Here is a 23,753-nt window from a genome sequence, read left to right as displayed (position 1 = left end):
AGGTCAGAATAAAAAAAAATCAGCCCGCTCTCGGCAATCGCATTATATGTGTAGTGAGATCCTCCTCATGATTTACTGCAAACAATCCTAAACAGGTACGTTTGTCCTGTTTTCAGTTCAGTATACTAAAAAATTTCAGCTCGCGCTTTGCGCTTGCATTAATTTGTTGGTGAGATATGTGTCTCTTTCTCAAGAGTCATATATATGTATGTATATATAATATATATATATATATATATAAATATCTGTCTATCTGACGGTCAATCGGATCGGGGTCGCCCTAGCCACTAACCCATCTCTGTGGTCTAGTGGTTAAGGCACCGGCGTTCAAAGCTGGGGGCCCGGGTTCGATTCCCGGCAGAGACATTTTTTCGGCATCACCAATTTTTCCAAAGGGTAGATAGCTCTGGGGAACCTTGATTTAAGCTACGCCTACCATTGTTCTCTTCATCCATTTCTTTACAATATTTAAATAAAAGAGTTGCCAAAGCTGTTGTACATGTATAACTTTACACACACACACACACACATATATATATATATATATATATATATATATATATATATATATATATATATATATATATATATATATATTGTAAAGAAATGGATGAAGGGAACAATGGTAGGCGTAGCTTAAATCAAGGTTCCCCAGAGCAGTCTACCCTTTGGAAATATTGGTGATGCCGAAAAAATGTCTCTGCCGGAAATCGGTGGCTAGGGCGATCCCGATCCGATTGACCGTCAGATAGACAGATTTTCGACACTATACCAATTATAATTTCCTCTGTCGTGAAGGTATTTTATTTTTTTCGTTGCTTAACACACATGCATGATATCAGTTGATGGGATTTGGTCAAAATGTCATCAATTCTCCCATATTTTCTCTGCTTATTATCATCAAAACCGACATGACGTCGGGATGGCCTTCTCCTATAAATGAATGGAGCAAGATCCAAATAGAATGTCAAACTCGTTTTGTCACTGCTTGGCAAGTCATAAACAGCATTAACTTGTAAACTGGTCACGTCCACGGGTTCTAGTGTGCTTCAGCGACTCGATCGACTTCCGGCCGTGAATGCGTGAGGGTGATACTTGGCCGTATCACGTGGCAACAGCTAGCGACTGCATGAGTGATGCGATATGTCTTCCACATCCATTATTTTATCATTTTCTTGCTCACGTCGATTCTTCAATTCATCTATGAAAAAAATCCAAGGAGGAAATCCGCGTGTGACCCAATTGGAAGGCTCTACAGTAAGGATATCGTTGCATTGATCATGTTGATTGAAATAAATTCAAAGAATCCGTTTTACGTGCATTTTTATTAAGCCAGCGGGTGATGACTATATACCAAATGCTGAATACCCAGCCTGGTATTTTTATTTTCTTGTGAGCATTTTCTTCTTGAGACAAAGTTTTAATTGAGCTACTATTACAAAAGATTTTCATGATCAAAATCATAGAATCATGGAACATAATAATACTAATTTTGATCGTTATTCATATGTGTACGTAACACAACTGCAAAACACATAGGTCCAATATTTCTGCCCGTTTCAGCCGCAGTTGTATTCATATTGAATTGAGAACATGCGCAACAAACTATTTCAATCATCTGTTAAATATGTTTATATTACTTTAAGTATAGAACGACTGATTACCATTTTGATTTTCTTTTTTATTTACGGTAGAATATATATCTGTCTATACATATCATATAAACTTTTGGTTTGGTTTCGCAAATACAAATGCGAATTTTAACTTAAAGGAGAATGAAACTCTTGGAGCAAGTTAGCTTTTGTGAAAGCAGAAAAATCAAAGAATAAGATCAACAAAAGTTTGAGTAAAATAGGACTAGCAATGGAAAAGTTATGAGCATTTGAATGTCGAGATCACTAATGCTATGGAGATCCTCCCATTGGCAATGCGACCAAGATCTATGATGTCACAGATGAACAACTCTCCCCTTTTGGACACTGAAAATATACCCCAAAACATCTCTTTTTGCTTATTCTAATCATATGACAAACGATTCATCAATGATATAATGTTGTGAAACCTCTGTACTTGTACTCTCATAAAGAGAACACCTCACCTTGTGATAGACTCTCTAAGAGTGAGAATATAAGTGAAATAAGTACTAAAGTAATGAGGGAGTTGTACGTGTGTGACATCACAGATCTTGGTCCCATTGCTAATGGGAGGAACTACATGGCATTAGTGATCTCAATATTCAAATGCTCATAACTTTCTTATTATTCATTCAATCTTCCTCAAACTTTCAACAATATGTTTTTTTGATTTTTCTCTTTGATATGGATTCAGCTGGTTTCAAGGGTTTCATTCTCCTTTAATATACCCCAAAAAAGAAATATTCCTAGAAATATTTAATGATAACAAAATGCGATTTTCAAATTTCCTAGGCAAGTATTGTTTCATTTGAGCACTTCATGTTCATGACCGATTAACATGCTTCTATAATTCTAATGCATTTAATTTAACATTTACGCTTGTAATAACATGCAGAATATGAAAAGCTCTATTTTACGTTTTCGGAACAGGCAATGGCTTACTATGGATATCTGTCACAAACGTTCTTGCATAGCTCATTTAATTTGATTTTTATGAAAATGTTGATGTCTAATACTTCAGCGGGCATACAATAATTAAAAAATTATGTAAATGAAAAGAAGTTCAATGTCTTGGCCCCACTCTAAGCCTTATGGAATGATTACTTTGCGTGCGTGCCTTTTAATAGTGTCCCTCTGAAGCGCTGTGCGAAGTTTCATTAAAAAACTTTAGGCAGAAGAAAAATCGTCCATGAAACAAGCCCTCATTTCACTTTTGTTAAAATTTTGATTTCCTCTCTCGTAGACTTTGTGTATAATATGGGCGCATAATTATGTTTAAGAATAAATAACCCCTAATAATGGACCTTTTTTTTCCAAAAATGTCGCAATATCATTTTGGCAGAAATATTTATCAACCTACATGGGCGTAATTCTGAGCAAAAAAAATATTTGATTTGTTTATTTATGGATAAGTGAGCACGCATAAAAGGGGGGAAATTACATTTTCAAAGTCGCAGACTGATTTTGAGTGGTTGTAAAATGAATAATGGGGGTAAATTCGGTTTCAACTATGACTTAATTGCTGTTTTATGCCATCAATTATTTTAACACCACACACACTCCGAACTCTGAACACTTGAAAACGTAGGAATGAATACTCCTTATATTGCATAAATGTATTCTTTCCTAACAATTCTAAGGATCAGCTGCATTTATGGACATATCAGTGGTAGATCCAGAATTTGAAAATGGGGGAGGGGGGGGGGCGAGAAATAGGGGATGGGCGCCACTAACATTTTCCAATTTTAACATGTTTTTTAAAGGTTTTAGAGGGTACTTCCATAAACCCCTAGATACGTTACAAAAACTGTGCTCACTCAACCATTAACATACGTTATCAAAAGTTTGTGTGTAGTGGTTAACTGATGGATAAAAACAACATAAGCACCAGAAAACAAATTAAACTTTGCCCAACTCTGTACTTACACAATTTGAAAAAATGGCTTTTGTGACATAAACAAATTGTAATTTTTACTTTGATCTTGATTACTCATGCATGACTTTACCGATCAATCTCATTTCTTTCACAGTAGTTACTCAACGAATGCAAAAACCACCTGTGATATATTTTAGCTCATAATTATTCCATTTAAAAGTAACAGCATTTTGATTGAAGGGGACTTACCTTATTGTTGAGTTTATAAATGCATAACACAATACGGATGGATCACTCGATTCTAAACCAATACAGGCCCTTTTCTTCCTACTTTGGAGGCACATATATGTCTACGTGGTCCTAGAGAGTAGTTTTATACGTATTTCTGCTGTTTTGCTGTTTAGGGTTTCTTCTAAATCCCTGAATCTAATAAAATGTACACATACAATAAACTCTTTCCCAAACCACAAACAGTTTGCGAAGCTCAAAACTACTAATTTCTGATATAGTTTATATTTGTCAACGAGAAAAACACCTCGGTTGCTTCACTAACAATGTAGTACTCAGGTGACCAGTCACACGAGGGGCCCGTTACACAAAGCTTAGCAATCATCGTATGACTACGATTAATTGCATTGACTACAATGTACAATCAACCGTGAGAAATCAAGCGCATGATCAATCGCTAACCCTTGTGTTATACGGGATGCGCTATAATGATTGAGTTGTTACGTAACGATAAATTGGAGAGGAAGTAAAGACGTCACTTGTCTAATTTCATGAATTCATGCACCCTTTACAACCACATTCAATATACCACCACAACTAGGGCATTGTTTAATAACATCTACCTTTTTTTATACTTGGTTAACATTGTTTATCATTAGTCTTCATTTATCGCCATATTATATTACAAAAGGTAATGGTAGATGGAGAATGAATTAGTGAAAACAGATCTTGTTTTGAAATAGAGACTGATGATGTGTAATACAATTTTCTCAAAACAGCGAAGGAACATAATAAAAGCATTTTGGTGGTTGAAACACCGAAAGGCGCAATGTTAAATAAATGTCATAAATTTGTTAAGAAAATAACAAACGGTAAAAGCGAACAATATCACATACACATATGGCCCCAAAACACCTCACCGTGCAACAATATGCACACACACCCATGCACTCACCTCACTCCAAATCCATCCCCTCTCTCCCGCTCTTTCTCCCTCGATTTATATTTCTTTTTCTCTCTCTCCCTCCCACTCCTCAAAATTATACGTAAAACTTTTGAAGTTCAGATTAAATTAGTCCGGAGACGAATAATAGTCAAATGTCACATTGAAATGAGACTAATGGATATGAGACTCGTGTGTGTGGCATGACAAACAGCGCTTATGTTAGTCATATTGGCACTGTCAAGTGTGTGTGTGTCACCTCACACACAAGCGTGTCAAATTCACACATGTGAATTAATCACTTATGTGTGTTATACTCACAGTTATCGAAAAGAGGTCACCCTTGGGACAATGTTAAACTCTTATAATCTATTTATTTGATCATTAAAAAAGCTTTACCATGTTTACGTGCGGTTGGTTTGATGTCGTTATAGAAACACAGAAAATTTATGTTTCTTAACGGTTATGGGTTACTAAGTGTGCTTTAATGCGTTCAAGTAGTCACCTCAAATCCAGGCTACCGCTTCAAGAAAGGCCCCAAATCCTGGCATTTTATATAATTGCTTGCGTTCGTGGATGTAAGAATGTTGATTTTAAAGGTACAGGTTTGAGATTGGTTTTCAGTAAACTTGCATTTTATATTTCCTTCCACGTCATTGGTGTCAGTTCTTCCTCTCCTGGAATCTTGGCACCACCCCCTTAGCCCCATTTCTGAATCCTTTTTATCATATCTTGGCCGTACAACAATTTTCCCCACCGATTCCCATCTCATCTCTCCATTACACATTTGAATACTTTCCGTGGAAATTTGAATTATTTTCTTATTCATTTCATACAAGTAGCAAAAATAAATTGGTAGCCTATGCCATGAATAGCAGATTTGCAACTAAAATACGTGGACATGAGGTTTGATTATTTGTTCTTATTGTTACATACGGGAATTACAAATAGGTAATGCCTATAATACTCGTCTTGAAAAGAAATCATATTCATGTCTTACTCTGAAGACAATGTTGAGAAAAAAACCAATTACAGACTGGCAATCAAATAAGTACCAAAATGTGCAGTTACCAAAATTGCTGCACCTATGTTACGCCACATGATTTGCAACTGCACATGTTGGCTAATCTATCAAAATGTGCAGGACATCGACGGCACATTTTGGTAAATTCAATGATCGTACTGGGCTACTGGCCATAATGGTTTCTACTCGTGTAACTACATGAGGAGGCAATTCATCAATGCAGTTAGCATTTTCATAAATATTGGACGAGATATAAAGATTGGTCATTTTATTAAATGTTTCATTGAAAAATTTAATACATTTGATCTTTAGACCTTAGACCAACTGAGACGCAAAATTTCCAAGAAAAAACCCCAAAAAACTTCAAAATATTTTCTCCCAGAAACGGTTTATTGTGAACGCAACAAGTCAATTAGACACTGCTCATTTATCCATTCGAGGAATTGTTTCCACTTGGTAGAAATGATGACGACTTAATGTAAATTATACCATGACAACGCAGTATCCAACATATTTGAAAAAAAATATATGCATATGGAATGATAATTTCCCTGCAATATTTTTATATGCCGTTACCATGACAACGCAGTACCCAACATATTTGAAAAAAAAAATTATGTTCGTCTTCACTTCAAGATCAATGTGTGTGCGACGTTCTTGAGCATTTGGGCAAAGACAGGACATTTTCTTCCAATCATGACAATATCCCCCTTATTTATTTCGATTATATGATGTTACTATGGCAACGCAATACCCGTATAAATCTGCCCTGTCTATGCCTTTGAGCGCAAGCTCACAAGATATTCTGAACTTGTGGCAGAGTGTACAGGCAAAGGCTGGAAGGTGTTTTGCTTCCCCTTTGAGGTTGGTTGTCGTGGGTTCATAGCAAAATCATTGTCTAGGTGGTTTCGGGAGTTGGGTTTCTCAAATAGAGAGAATAAGCATGCTTGTAGGGCTGCTTCTGAGGCAGCAGAGAAGGGTTCTGCTTGGATTTGGACCAAGTATGTCCAAAGGAAGAGGGTGACCAACAATTAAGCAACTTATTTTTGTCCATTATTTCTTTCTTTCTTCCCCCTTTTTTTTTCTTTTCTTTCCCTTTTTTTCTTGTTACCAGCGGGGAAGGTGGTGCTTTGCACTGCTGGCCCACCACCAAGAGGGAGTATTGTTTCTAACGGGCCGAAACTCCCAGTGACTGGTGGAAAACAACTAAGGATTCCCCCTGGTAATGCATGAGGCAGCGTTCTCATGTTTGTTTAACACTGAATAAGCCTAACGAGTTTTTGAAATTCTTTGAAATTTGAGGCCGGAAAACTGGATATTTAACCCACTTTTTTAAATCATGAATATGACTTATGAGTTGATATATTTTTAACTATTTATGCGAGCGCAAATCGTGAGACCAATTTTTTTATAAACTGTCATTAAAGGGGGATTTTAAGTAGTTTGTTATATAATTAATATATAAAGAATCTTATGGAATAAACAAAGACAATATGTATAGGCCTACTTGGCAAATCAAATAATGCGAGTGCACAGCGCAAAAAGCTGCAAATGGTATATATTCACACCATAATACAGACATTTTACAGAGCACTTAAAGAAAAATCAATTTGTAAATCAAACAAAATAATAAAAGCTCGATGTCCGAGCTGAAATATGTTTTGTATATTGACTTCAAAACTTGGTATTTGGAACTATATACATATCAGCCTATTGAGCAAGATATGTATTTCATCGAACAGGCTATGCGAGCGCGAAGCGCGAGCGAAAATTTAATAAAGTGACATGAAATATATATTTTAAATCATTTTCCAAGTCTTCCCCTGACCTTATTTTATTAACTCGTCTCCCTCCTCTTATTTTTCCTCTTCTTTTTTTCCTCATTTCTTTCCCCTTCTTTTTATTTTTTTCTTTCTTTCTCCCTTTTTTTATTTTTTTTGCTCCGCCAATAGGGGGGGGGGGGCGGGCCCCTCGGCCCCCTGGATCCGCCTATGTATAACATCCAGCTGAGTTACAGTCCATTACTGTTTTTTTCAGACAGTTCGGAGTTCTGAAAACGTGATTTTGGGGGCAAATAGTAAAATGTTTGCCTGATAATGAGTGATCTCATTATGACCTTTAATGCAAAGTTTGTTGTGTATGTAAAGCATTTAATTCTCGAGAATCCCCAAAACAGCTGAATCATCCTAACACCAGCACCTTGCCTGATAATGAATTTACCCCTTACTCCCCTTAAGTAAACACCTAACCCTATTGGGGGTAGTTTTCCTGGTACGCTAATACGCGGTCTAATATACGGAGAGGCTGACAGGCTGTGCAAAACATGAAGCCTTATGTGTTATGACGACTGAAAAACAAAGACTACGCATGGAGAAAACGTCCACCCCTCGGCGGATTTTTCGTCCACTCAACCCGTTCTTTTTGCCCGCGGACAAAAAACCCTGAAATACCCTAGGATTTTTCGTCCGCGCAGACGGATTAAACTGGCCGGACGTTAATGACGTCAATCAATGCATGGACGAGATATTGATAATTACGATATTATGATAATTGTTTGTGATAGCTATCGTTTTATACGAATCTGCTGTTTATTTCTGAAAGAAATCAGAATACTGAATTTCTAATGAAATAAACCGCATATATCATGGTTCGTAAGGCCGCGTTTTAAGGACACCTTTTCGGCAGGTTAATCCTATTTAATGTAAAACATATTCTATAGCGTCCATGACTGGATACAAGCTCCAAATACTCATGTGTGTCTATTTCGCCTCATATTTGTCTTCTGTTGAAGCGCAACTGCACCATGGTAAGCTAATATAATTTCTGCATAACCGACCATGTACTATCATCTTGGACTAACCTGTCGTAACTGATAAGGCCAAGGGTGGACACTGAGGCTGAGGTGAAGAGAATCTCTAAAAATCCTGATGCCTGGCACCAGGTATTCCCAAACCTCCACCATCCAAACAGCGCTGCATCTATGATGAAAGGTAATGTCCACATAGCCACGCACAGATCGGCTACAGCCAAATTCACCAGGAACACACCTGTTGGATTAAAAAAAAAAAAACAAAGCTGAGAATTAGATTTCTGTAAATAAAAACAATATTTATTTTTAAGAACGTATTCGACCCATGTTCACGCAGGTCCAAAGGGTCCATGCCATTCAAAAAGCCTGTAATGCGTTTTGGATTGCTATCATGATTCACACACTCAAAAATGTTTCAACCAACCTATCAGATTGTTTAATATTATAAAACTACCAACTTTTGATAATAGAAATACAAATAATTTTACACAATTTTTTTAATTAACGATTGGTAGGTTTTTTTGTGTTATTAACCTAATTATTCTGAGAATCTCTCAAAATACTTAAAAATGACTCTTAGGATTGTTTCTATTACATGCATGACACCATTTTTTTACGACACCCAGGCCCTCACTTTTCTGAGATGCCATTTTCTCATTCACTTTTGCACAGGCGGAATTTTTAATCTGTGTTGTGTTTTTTATTAAATGAATATCAATCAGTACATGCCTTCATTTTGAATGTACATTTACTACATCGTGTGTTAGGCAGCGATAAAACTAAGCTCGTCATTCAGACCAGAAACATACAAGAAGGGTGTCTTCGGAAAACCTCTTCAAATTAATTTCCTTCTTTTATCCAAGGGAATTGTAATATCTGCTAAAAGCACTTAACTAGTGAGATCATGGACGTATAGAACAGGAAATAATGGGTGAGACAGAGAAAAAGAGAAAGAGGGATAGAAAGAGAGAGATGGGGGCAACGGCGAGACATTATTTTACTTCACTTAATTCGGGGTATTAAGAAAAAAGAAAAGGGAAATAAAGAGTGGGTGAATATTTTATATCACTTCATATTTAATATCACTCATCGCTTGCAAGGCTTGAGGAAGATTATATCATTTATGGGTAAGGCATTTTTGTATTGAAAATAGTTTATACCTGTTATGTTGCGTAGTGAACGGGTCCTCACAATAACAGCAATGATCGTCCCATTTCCCAGGACGCCTAGCGCCATGATAATCATGGCAGCAGCGGCTCGTATTACAGCCGCCCGACCGGGCCCCGGGTTGGAAGAAGGAGTAGTAGTCACATTAAAGAGGTCGCTTCCGTTAGAGGAGTACATGGCCGCTTGTCCACCGACAATCAATACAGGGAGGAGATTTTGGCTCTCACATGATTTGCACTGGAGCTATAGGTGTGGGTCATCTGTTGATATTTATGAGATGCAGAAAAAAGGGAGAGGGATTTAAATCTCACTAGCACTTGTGTTTCTCATGCATGTATCTTTCCATTTAAGTATTCTGTTTCACTCTGGGTTTCAATTTCGTACAACCCAGTTAATTCTGCCCCTCATCTTTCAGACCGACTGGCTGCTTTTCCAACCCACGTGTCTTTCCTTATGAATGAATAGAAACATAGTGTATATCTGACTGTGACATTTGGAATACATGCAACTATCAAATGCATAATTCAAGATAATTATGTGTCCAATTCCGAGACATAATTTTGTATAAAATTAAATTCAACATAATTTAGGGAACAATTTTCATCACACTTTTAAATCAATGCCCAGAATGCATTCATGGGAAAGCTGTTTGGATCAATGCATGGACAATCCAGAATGATTTTAATTCACAGAGTCCTAAGTTTGTATTCAACGACTTGTCCTTTGGCAATACTTTCTTTTCCATTTGCTACTCTCAGATCAGGTGCCACATTGATTTCTGAATGGGTGCAAAAGTCATCGAGGGCGCTTCATACATGTCATATGGAGACTAGCTGGAATGCTCCCGAGGGTGTGGATAATGTGCATACAATTAGTTGCGATCAATGCTGATGAAATTTGACGTCCGATGTCATAGTCTTGTGTGAATACTCCAATAATACGTCTTATACGCCCAGGGAAATAACCAAATATGATTACCATTGTTGAAAGTATGTTCATATCTTCCTAAGATGTAATATCCATCTAAAATCTTTCCTATGATAATTATTATCAATCATTGTCTGATGTCTAAAGCTAAAAATCTATTTAATAAATCATTGAAATATATACATGTTTAAAGACTGGTTAACACATTCAATCAACAATTTAATTTTCTTACAATTTAAACCAGTCTAGTAGACATGAGTGTTCTCTGTAAAGCTTTTCAAGAAATGAAGCTCTACCTCAATCTCTTCATCAAATTCAATTTAATTATAATTTTTAAAGGCATGTTTATAAATGTATGTCAATCTCACTTTAAAATGCGTTAAATTAATCATAGGACTGTGCTCAAAGCATCAAATTACTTGCATTGTCTTTGCCTGGCGTCCTAAACTCCTTGACATCAGACAACCATTGTCCTATATGTCTTAAACTTCAAGGAGGTTTAAACATCGATTGTGCTGTGTCTATAAAGCATCAAACACCATCTACATGATGTTTTACATTTGGAATAAGTTTCATGTTTCATGTGTTTGATTTCTGAAAATGCTGAACATTATAATAATAATAATTATAACAATGTACAGTCATGTGTTCAAATATCACGAAGAACTGATGGTATGGAAAGCTTTAATTAACAGTTTAATTATAAACTTTTATTCTGGTCTACAGAATGTATTTTATAGCGCAAACCAAAACGGCATATTTTGCAAGCTACAGGAAATCAGAAATCGGGAAGTTTAACGTTTGCCATTGTACTCTATCTTGCTTTCAGAGTAGTATCCACTAAATTAGACCACTGCATGTCCTATAATTCACTAATTTTCTTCAGTTTATTCGTACGGTATGGGTAATATTGCCGTTATTGGCTTGTTTGGGGGTACGAAAAATTGATCTTGCTAATTCATTGTGTTTCTTTTGCTCGGGCAATATGAATTTTTACCTAACTGGTCCATACTTCTTCTCTATTCCTAAAAGCCAGGTATAGATTGTCATGATCTTGACATAGAAATGAGATTTTATAAGAAACTTAAAAGGTCTGCCACGAATTAATGGAGGTTTTTATCAATTATGTGTGTTTATGCTTCTATATGCCGACACCATTGCTTAACCCAACGGTCGAGACAGTGCGCCGTAAAGACTTGGAGTGTGTGTTAGCGAGTACTGTGCTGGTTGCGTATTGTCTGTACCATATAGGTCAATTGAAGTATTTATGCACACTACTTTTTATGCTGGTTCACCCTAAAACTGGTTACTTCACCAACGAGGCATTATTATCTATATACTTTCTTGAATTGACTGAAAATCAACATTATGGAATTGGAGACTGTGTTTTAATTATAGGACGTATCCACCCCAACAAAGAAGTTGGTTTGAATAAAAAGAGACAAATCAAAGAACGGAAGCATATCAATTAAAATTTAATCAAGATCCGCTGTAAAATAAGAAAGTTATGGCATTTCAAAGTTGCCCTTAATTTCACAAAAAGTAATGTTCACATCCTCATCGGTATGTAAATAAGGGGACTGATTATGTCACCCACTCACTATCTCCTTTGTATTTTGTCATCTGAAATATCGTCGGCGTTCATCCGAACCGTCGTATCAGTCAATTTTGGTCCAAAAAAAAGGGGATTTTTATATTTTTGCCGAAAATGAATGTACAAGTCCTATTCTATTCATAACTGAATTTCTGGGCAGCAATTTATTTTAGTTTCTGAGATATGAGGGGATTTTCACGGCGATGCCATACAATTTTTTAATAAAATGCGCAAATCCCATTAGAAACGTGTACTGTAGCAGAGCGATACGACGTTTTGACTGACCGCGATTTCAGTGCGCGTGGTCAGCCAAACTGTCGTATCGGCCATCTGCACTGCATTGCATGACTTTGCACGTGAAAAGCGATACGACGATATAACTGATTGAATTCGCGGTCAGGGATGTTGTATTCCCTATGGTGTTTTCCACAGGGGAAATCTAAACCGTTCAAACCGAAAATTTGCGATATTTTCTCTGATCCTTGGTTTTGTGTAAAATAAGGATATCAATGCCTCTTTTATTTGGATATTACTGAATTGTGCATATAAGAGTAGTGTTTTTGAAAAATAATCAAAACATTAAAATGTCAAAACTTTCTTATTTTACATATAATTTGATGCAATTTACAACGTTATGCTTGTTTCATTTCTCTCTATTGATTCAAATTAACATTTGTTTTCTTAGGTGGACTTGACCTTTAACGATGAATGTATAACTTTAAGGATCCAGGACAATTATATATGATAATTTATATTTGAAAATAATTGAAAATGATATTATTGTGTATGCTGTAAAGTGTATTATGTATTTCTTGCTATGTTAGGTAGTATGTTTTTCGATGTGTACATCAAATATGTTTATGTTGCCATGATTACGTTTTCTTTGTTTTAAAAGAGAGTAAAAACGGCTGAGAAAACAATGTGGAGGAGTATAATATTCAGCATGCCGGGCTTTCGCTCTTAATCTACTTTATGCACTTCGGGTATATTGTGAAGGGAATTGGTCATTATATTCAGATAAACAAACACAGCACCATGGCATTAATAATCTTAAAAGCAAGTAGTACAGAGAAAGATTGATTAACGCTCATAAATTATTTACATGTGGTAAATATAGGTGAGAGAAGTATGTGACTATCATTGAGAAAACGTGAGAAATTCACAGCATCAGACAGATGTTGAATGATGGAATAATTGTCCGCCATGCTCGGACAATGGGAACAGGTATTACACATTTGAAAAAAAAATAGCTGTGTTTTAATATAGCTAGAATCAATATTCGTTTTTCTCTCTGCTTTGGAGTATTTCACTTTTACAACCCTCTGAGAATGTACTTCGATTTTGAATAATAATTGAAAAAAAAAAGAATGGATAAGCAGGTTGATGATGAAATTGTGATAATAACATTTTGTCATTATAACCATGCCATTCCAAAGATTGGAGAAATATTCATGAATACTCTTCGAAAATTAAACAGAATGGGCTTTATGCAGCAATGTTTGCACATGCAGCATCGTATCACATTTCTTGCAAAAATATCTGCATTTGGATTATGACTATTGTTAAGAAGAAGAAGAAAAAAGTTAATAGACAGGCACTGCACTGGTCACAAAACAAAGACGCAAATCTATACGCTTACAGGTATGTAAGGATCTTCAGTATCTGATCATTGTCAGCAGCAGCAGCACAAGAGGAAGAAGTAAAAGAACAAGAAGAAGAAGAAGAAAAAGAAAAAAAGAAGAAAAAAACAAGAGGAAGAAAAAGAAGACGAAAAAAGAAGAAAAAGAACAAGAGGAAGAAATAGAGGAAGAAAAAAAAGAAGAAGAAGTAGTAGAAGAAGAAGAAGAAGAAAAGAAAAAGAAAAAGGGAAGAAAAAAAGGAGGAACATGAAGAAGAACAAAAAGAGGGAGAAGGGAGAGAAGAAGAAGAAGAAAAGGAAGAAGAAGGAGGAGGAGAAGAAGAACAAGAAAAAGTGGAAGAACGAAGAAAAAAAAGCAGGAGTAGGCGGAGGAGAACAAGAACAAGTGTAAGAGGAAGAAAAAGAAGAAGAAACGAGGGAGAAGGAAGGGAATAAGAAGAAGATGAAGAAGAAGTAGAAGAAAATAATGAGGGATGAAGAGAAGAAGGCGAAAAAAAGAAAAAGAGAAAAACGAAGAAGAAGGAGGAGGACGAGGATAAAGAGAAGGAGGAAGAAGAAGGAGGAGGAGGAGAAAGAAGAAGAAGGATAAGAAGTAGAATGAAAAAAATGAAGAGGGAGAGGAAGAGGATGATGCTTTAATGTACCTGCTTCGAAAGGTCATCATTAAAAAGACGTTGGAATGTAAGCAAAATCAAAATAATATTTATTCAGAGCTAATGAGGAGCACCATTTTAATCTTAGAGGAGAGAAAGAGAGAAGAAGAGAGAGAGGGGGGGGGTGGGCGTGTGTGCGTGTGTATGAGGGTGTGTGTGTGAAAAATATTTTGAGGTGAGCTTGGTAGAAAAAAAAACGGCATGCCAAATCCAAAGCTCAAAATAGAAACGATATTGCTGAATATGGATAACACTTTCGAGAAGACACCTGACCGGGAAATTGGTACCATTTTTATCTCTGATATCAAGCGTGGTGGTTACAAAAATGATCACGATTGTTTGAAGCAATTCGATCAAAATTCAACCATAACTAATCTGACTACATATTTCTTATTACAGATAGGATTTGAAGGCATACCGTGGCCATGATAATGATATAGCGGTGGCGTCGTAATTCGGTGATCGAGTCGAAAATCGGGTCATACGCCTGCGCCCTAAGGGTTTAGTACACTTCCTCATTATCACGTTCCCCGGAAAGAGTTTTATTATCTAGCATTAATGCTATGAGCAGTAATGTCAAATGCTCACCGCTGAACCACCACCCCAGGGAATAGAAAAATACTCGTTACTAAAGAAAATGATAATATATACGAAGACAAATGTACTTTATTTGATGAAAATCCCCATTGTAACTGTACATGATGTACATAAAAATATAACTAAAATCTAAATATGAATTATTAAATAAGACAATGTATAAACATGCATGTTATATTGATTAGAATTGTATCAATGTAGTTAAGGAAATGGTCTTTTAGAGTTAAAAAAAAAAGCAAACAGTTTGAAGGGTGGGAGATTTGTTTTATCTTCTCTGGAAATAATTGGGCGCGGATCTGCCAGTCGTTGTATGCCAGATTGCCAGTGGATAGCATTTTACTCGCAATCGAGGGGTACACACGATTTCGAGTGACCATCGACTAAGGTGATATTCCTTCATCGATCATCCGGCTTTTCTAAAAGAGTGCAACAAACTGGCACTCAATATAGAATTGGACTGGATTACCTATTGCAATTTTAACACGAGCTACAATAGGAAACCTTAGAACTTCTCGTTGATCGGGTTCTCAACCATGGATAACTTGCATCACAGTTTAATGATTATGTCAAATAAATAAAGATTATGCATTAAAACAACTTTATTTCAGCTAAGCAATGTTAACGTTACTTTCCGGTGCTAATGATTACTTACAAATTACAAATAAAAGTACTGTATGAAAAACAATTGAAAAATGAATAAAAATGATAATGCATATGTGAACTTGCAAAATTGAATAAGAAATAATTCACACCGGAGGCAATTGTGCAACTGAGGAGAAAATACAATAAAGAAAACATTAAACATTTATGCTATTTATGACATTTATGAAGTAATTACTTCAGAAACAGATATAACATAAATCTATATTCGATAGTATTCGTAACTGAAACGTAAGAAATAAAATGAAAGACAAACACAATAAAAAATACACATGAACTATTAACTGATAGCTTTTCAGCCTTTTATAACATTTTCGGAATATTTCATCATCTGCCTCTGATACATGATATGACACAATTCTGAATAGTTCTAACGTTGTAATAATAGAAGGAAAACATTCAAAACTTACCTTTTTATGCGCCACCAAGCCGTTCAGTTACTTCCTCGTTTTTCTCGTTGTATTCCGAGCTCAATGATCCAGACTAAGTTCAGCTTTGTGACGGCTTTCATCATTTATTCCAAGTTGTTTAACTCACTCAGTTAATAAAAGAACAGCATCTTACGATTTCAGTCCATACAGTGGTTGAGAGAGAATGTCTTCGTTACTCCTTATGACCATGCATGCCGTGTGCTGCTCATCTCCCCCGCTAACGACGCACACACGCACTACATACACACAAAGCTACGCACATCTTAACCTACAATCACTGTACATTTAGCGTGGTTAAAGCAAAGGGTGCATTACATTGCCAGATAGCGTAAAAGAAGCAACGGCTCCCCAAGCTGCAGCTAGCAGAAGTGCATATTCTGGATAAAATAAAAGACGACCAAAGCGAGGCGCTACGAGAAACCGCTCTCTTACGAAATCGTTTAGAGGGGCTTTTACAGTTTTGTTCTGTTAAACGTAGCCTAGATTATCTTTTTTTCACGAGATCCCGAGTACTCTTGTACTGTTAATTCAACCTAAATGCCAAATCGACATGATCGATGTTTATATATATATATATATATATATATATATATATATATATATATATATCTACACACATGTGATCATATTTCCTGATGAGGCCCTATGGCGGAAATTTGATCAAAATTGTCTCTCTACGGTTGTTGGTTGTTTCTTTCGATTTGTATTTATTTTTATAATGCTACCACAAAAGACGCAGGACCTTCGGTTAGACACACCCCCTCACATACCCCCCCCCCCCCACCCACACACACACACACACACACACATATATATATATATATATATAGTTCAGTTCAGTTCAGTTCAATTTCATTTATTTCCAATTAAAAATCACAATATCAAAATTCATACAAATACATAATTGAGCAAATGTAAACCATATTCATGTACATGTATTACAAAAGTCTTTCACATAAAATATATATGTATACAATAAGTTAACATTTTAAACAGAGGAAATAGGGAAATTATAAAAACCCCAAAATAGAGTTTGTCAAGATAACCTCCCTTAAAGGAATTAGACAAAATATAATTAACAAAATAAGATATAAGAAACTTATTTGCCCACAATAAAACACAAGATCAAACAATAAAGGGGAACAAAAAAAAAATCAAAAAAAAAAAAACAAAAAAAACAAACAAACCCTACACAAAGGTAAAAGGTGGAAAATAAATCTACACAAGTTGAAGATTGATTAAATGCTGCTTTATACTTATTTCAAATGCATTATAATTATTTATTGATGCTATATTATTTGGCAGGTCGTTCCAAACTGTTGGTGCTTTATGACTGAATGAAAATAAAAGATAGGATTTTTTCGACTGCCCATAAATGATATTTATTTTTATTCCTTGTATTATAGTTATGTACTGACATATTTAATTAAAGCATATTATTAAGTAAACAAGGTAAAAACCCAATTTTATGTTTGAAACATAAAATCAAGATGCAATATCTATTCAACCGATAAATGTCAAGAATTTTGAGTGATCTGAACAGAGGCCTACTATGGGCATAATATGAATTCAAAGAACATATTCTAACAGCTTTCTTTTGTAATAAGAAAAGGGACTTCAACTTAGATTTGTAAGTGTTTGCCCAAACAGCATTACAGTAAGTCAAAAATGGTAAAATAAATGTATTGTAAAGCAATCTCAGTATATTTTTAGGTAATACTGTTCGCAGCTTACCAACGATACCAACACCCTTTGACACTTTGTTTGCAATATACATAATGTGATCAGTCCATGACATGTTATCATTTATAAAAATACCTAAAAATTTAACAGAGTGGACTCTCTGAATAATCTTGACATTCATTGATATCTTTAGTTGTTCAAAAATATTTATATGAAATTGAGATTTTTTACTATGAAAGTAGATTAAATTAGACTTTTCAGCATTCAATGATAATCTGTTACAATTAAACCAGTATGAAACATTGATTAATTTGTCATTTAAATTGTTGTTTATAGATAAGTAATTTTTTGTTGAGTAAAGAATGTTGGTATCATCGGCAAACAAAATAAATTTCAACTCATCAGAGCAATTAGGAAGATCGTTAATAAATAGTAAAAACAACAGGGGGCCGAGGATTGAGCCCTGCGGCACGCCACATGTTACGTTTAGTGAATCAGATAATGTGTTTTGATACAGAACGTGTTGACTTCTACCATAAAGATAATTCTTAAACCAAGATAAAGATAATCCTCTGATTCCGTAAAACTTAAGCTTGTGTAATAAAATTGAAAAATCAATAGAGTCAAAGGCCTTTGTTAAATCCAAGAACACTCCAATAGTATGCTCTTTTTTACTAAAAGAACGGGTAACAAAATCATATAAATCAATTAATGCCATTTCAGGAGAATGATGCTTCAAGAAACCATATTGACAATGAGTAAATAGTGACTGAGAGGAAATAAAATCATATGTCCTGTTATAGACAATTTTTTCCAAGATTTTTGAGAAGAAAGGAAGAATTGATATTGGTCGGTAATTTGCTATATTATGAATATCATTTTTCTTATGTATGGGCACTACTTTACCTATTTTTAATTTCTGTGGAAAAACACCAGATATCAAAGAGGAGTTAAAAATATGACTTAGTGGTTTTGAAATTACATGAATAACATTTTTTAATACTCTAGGATTCATATCATCTATTCCACAACTATTTGTAGCCTTTAACTTTTTTACAATATCTACAATTTCACTCTCAGTAACCGGCTTGAAATAAAGATATTTTGAGCAAGGTATCGGCAAGAATTTGGCAAAGTCATTATCAGTATTGGGTAATGACCTACTTATTTCCTGTCCAATATTCACAAAAAAATTGTTAAAGTAGTTAGAAATAGTTTTGGGATCATTAATTTCTTGACCATTGAATGAAATATATGAAGGAAGTCTTTTCTTAGACTTGCCAAGGACATCATTTATTACTTCCCATGTCTTTTTTATGTTTCCTTGTGCAATTTTAAATTTAAATCTATAATAATTCTTTTTTGCTGAATTCAAAATGCTGTTAACTCTATTTCGTACTTTATTATATTTTCTTTTGTTAAAGTTATTACGATTCTTAACATATTGCTTATAAAGTCTATTTCTCTTGTCAATTTGATGCAAAATACTACAATTAATCCAAGGTTTTTTAATTTTTCTTTTCCTTGGTTTATTCTTTTTCATTATAAAAGCTTCATTATACAATGATAAAAACAAATCTGAAAATCTATTGTAATCTTCATCAGTATGGGAACAATCAATCACCTCAGCCCAGTTGTCACTACATAATGATTTCTTAAAAGACTCGATAGCCACATCATTAATAATCCGGCTGTGGCATAACGGTTCAACTTGAATACAATTTTTTTGTTTGGAGATTTGAAATACTGGGAAATGATCAGAAATATCACTAGCTTATTATATATAATAAAAATTTTAAAAATGCCGTAGAAATAAAATCGTTGATTTTAAAAGGAGCATACACTGTTAGAAAATTTATCCTTAAAATAAAAGAAGTTCCTGCAGCAGAGTCTCGAGAACACCTGTAATCTTTAATACCAAATCATGTAAAATTACAGCAAATTGGTATTTGGTGTATGGAATCTTACACATTTCCCTTAATAAAACACCCTTTTCCCCTTTTTAAACAGACCTGTTTTATGAATTTACAGAATGATTCTGTTATTGCTTTCTGCAAAATCTTCTCTTTTTTCTGTAAAATCAGGTTTTTTTTAACAGTGCAGCTGTTAAAAATGAAAGGTGACGTCACACTCTTCGTCAGTGCCCAAGATGTGACCAAAAAAAAAGAGAATTCAAAATCCGTTTATGAAACAGTCGTCAAAAACACGTCTGTTCATAGGCATACGGATTGTGAAACTCACCTTTCAAAGAATTCAATGCGCTGAAAATGGAGGAAGCGCATTGTAAAAGACGCATCCCAAGGACGCGTTGCCATGACTGCAAGATGACAATGGCGGATATCCGTCTCCAAAACAGGAAAATCTGAAAAAAGGCCTCACTGCCAACAGTCGAGGTTTAGCAGTATAAGTAAGGCTGAGTAAATAATCCATGTACATGTATATCAATGTATAGCGAAATTCAGTAATCGTTTGTAATCAATTATGAAGGAATTTCCTTTTCAAATGTAATTAAGTCTTCTTGCTGAGAAATAACGGTTTTTACAACTGTATAATTATGCTAGATTTGTATCTTTAATTATTCTTCACTGTTCGGGTAGATATAGTAGTGACAATTGACATTGTCTTAGCTGAAAAGATTTATTTCATGACTTTAACTGTTTTTAAATTAAGATTAAATTTTACAGGCTGACCAGCTCCCACCTGAATCGTTGAGCTAGATCGATAAAGTCGCGCTTCATTTTCGATTACATACCAGGCTACGTGGATTAGCAGGAGGTTACGAGGCCTCGCAGAAGGAGATTTCTGTACGAAACTCTGCCCATATTCTGTTTATTCCTGCTGCGACAGGGTGAGCATATATTTGTTTAGTAAAGTTTTAAAAAATTAATACTTTGCTTTCATGCCTGTCGTTATTTTGAATACGGAGCTACATAAATCATGGTCGGAAAAGCATAAGTACGAAAGTGTTGGAAGTACTGACTAGAAGGAGTGAGAATACTGAAAGTACCGAGATACGGAAAATACCGACTAGTTTATTGAAAATACGGAAAATACTGTCTTTACCGAGATACTAAAAATACTGAGATGAGTGAGCATACTGAAAGCACTGAAATTACTAAGATACCGAAATACTGAAATTACGGAGATACTGAATACTGGAATAACTGAGATAATGGAGATACGAAATGACGAAGATGTTGAAATCCATGAGACATAATCCCAAACGGACCAGCTCGTCAGGAAGGAAAGTCGGTTCGGCTACAATCAATATACACGTATATATATATATATATATATATATATATATATAGGTGTAAATAAATCAAGCATTAACGCTAGACGTAGCTTCCAAGTATCTCTTTTATTGCGAGCTTTCGGCCAGTGGGGCCTTCATCAGGCCTATAATGCATTGAAACAAACAAAATAGAACAAAACCATACAAATAAAATCGTAATAACAACAAAGTAAATAATGTCTAACAAAGGGTACAGAACAGAAGGATTACACTAAGATAACAAAAAATAACAACAGAGGGGGTTGAGTACAGAACAGAAGGGTTACAGAACGATAACAAAAAATAACAACAGAGGGGGTAATGGCTTAAAGGAGATGGTGGAATACAATAGAAACGATTGGGAAACCTAAGTGTGTGGAAAGACAAGGTATTTACCAGCATTTACTTTGTTGTTATTACGATTTTATATTTGTATGGTTTTGTTCTATTTTGTTTGTTTCAATGCATTATAGGCCTGATGAAGGCCCCACTGGCCGAAAGCTCGCAATAAAAGAGATACTTGGAAGCTACGTCTAGCGTTAATGTTTGATTTATTTACACCTATACGTAGAACATGACGCGCTGCAATACACGTTGTGCAAAGGGCCCTCTTCCTTTATATATATATATATATATATATATATATATAAATGTGTAAAGTTATACATGTACAACAGCTTTGGCAACTCTTTTTATTTAAATATTGTAAAGAAATGGATGAAGAGAACAATGGTAGGCGTAGCTTAAATCAAGGTTCCCCAGAGCTATCTACCCTTTGGAAAAATTGGCAATGCCGAAAAAATGTCTCTGCCGGGAATCGAACCCGGGCCCCCAGCTTTGAACGCCGGTGCCAAAGCTGTTGTACATGTATAACTTTACACATTTGTATACGTTCCCCCTACGTGTACTGTATCAAAGCAATAGCTTTGATCCAGCTGAAGCATGGCGGCTTGTCATTGTTCGAAACCCACCTTCACCCGACAAAGGAAATTATAATTGGTATAGTGTCGAAAATTTGTCTATCTGACGGTCAATCGGATCGGGGTCGCCCTAGCCACTAACCCGTCTCTGTGGTCTAGTGGTTAAGGCACCGGCGTTCAAAGCTGGGGGCCCGGGTTCGATTCCCGGCAGAGACATTTTTTCGGCATTGCCAATTTTTCCAAAGGGTAGATAGCTCTGGGGAACCTTGATTTAAGCTACGCCTACCATTTTTCTCTTCATCCATTTCTTTACAATATATATATATATATATATATATATAATTGTGATGAGCAAGGACCTAAACATTGCGTGGGTGCTTCAGTAAGTAATATATATTGGCGAAGAAGCTCAAAAAGCATTGAAGCTAGAGACGTAACCTGGATTTCTTCAACTTTTATTAGTACAAGCTTTCGTCCATTTAGTTGGGCCTTCTTCAGGTATCTTCAAGTTTTACTGTAAGTGCTTAACCAGGTTGGTGATGTGTGGTTTAACCCACACATCACCCACCTGGTTAAGCACTTACAGTAAAACTTGAAGATACCTGAAGAAGGCCCAACTAAATGGCCGAAAGCTTGTACTAATAAAAGTTGAAAAAATCCAGGCTACGTCTCTAGCTTCAATGCTTTTTGAGCTTCTTCGCCAATATAAATATATATATATATATATATATATATATATATATATATATACATACATACATATATATATATATATATACATATATGGCCCTTTGATAAAATTATATGATTATACATTTGTTCATATCGGCACGTTTTGGACATAAATACTTCATACGAGTTTTCTTTTCAAAACAGCACAAAAGAGCAAAAACAGAATGCAGAATAACACAATGAATATATGAATATATAATGTAATACCATCAATGACCCATAACAATGAGATTATGAAACGGCCATCGACAGCAGGTAATCTAACGTAATCTTTATTTTCCATATATTTTCTTGAATTTGAACAAAAACATATTTATATAAAATAAAATTTGATCTGATTTATATATTTCTTTTTTTACTTGAAATATACACAAAATATATATACAAAATTATACAACGATGTTTACTATATGAACCTTACATTAATTGTTTAATCATTTTAAACAAGTGTTTAAATATTAAGCAACAAAGTTTAATTTTCAATATCTAATCTTCAATATATTAAACATGATTTTTTAAACGGTTAAACAAATACTGTAAGGTTCATATAGTAAACAGCGTTGTATAAAATCTTAAACAGCGTTTTTACTGTGCAGGACATTATTTAGTACCGTACTATTTGTATCATTCCCGACCTTTCGTTCGAGAACGCAAACGCTTATTTACAACGGTAGTTGATTTTGGAAGAGACTTTTGGGCCCGTCGTCAAGGTTGTAAAACTCTGTCCTGCAATGCAAATTGTGTGACATGATATTTTTTTTCGTTTCGCATCTGGAACGGAAACATTCCATCTGCGTTCCGTGTGCAAAATTCTGGTTGCTACTATGGTAACAGCGATATATCCGATTTAGGACGACTTTCCAGAGCCACATTTGATTCCGCCTAGAGCTCGAGAGGCCGCCCGGGGGGCCCACTTCGATTGAAGAGTGGATATCAGGCGCGACCACGCTTAGAAAGGGAAA

At 35.2% G+C, this 23,753-nt stretch overlaps 1 long non-coding RNA gene across 1 annotated transcript; it reads right to left on the bottom strand.

Annotated features, from left to right (window-relative positions):
- Positions 1–6,803: 6,803 nt before the first annotated feature.
- Positions 6,804–16,338, bottom strand: LOC135157760 (uncharacterized). The gene is made up of 3 exons (XR_010296741.1): positions 16,162–16,338; positions 9,675–9,941; positions 6,804–8,752 (listed from the first exon to the last, which is right to left on the bottom strand). It is a non-coding gene; the product is annotated as an uncharacterized LOC135157760 (long non-coding RNA).
- Positions 16,339–23,753: the final 7,415 nt, after the last annotated feature.

This window comes from Lytechinus pictus, unplaced genomic scaffold, assembly GCF_037042905.1.
Source record: "Lytechinus pictus isolate F3 Inbred unplaced genomic scaffold, Lp3.0 scaffold_19, whole genome shotgun sequence".
Classification (NCBI taxonomy): domain Eukaryota; kingdom Metazoa; phylum Echinodermata; class Echinoidea; order Temnopleuroida; family Toxopneustidae; genus Lytechinus; species Lytechinus pictus.
The sequence above is the reverse complement of the archived record's forward strand: the minus strand, read 5'-3'. Positions and strand labels throughout refer to the sequence as shown.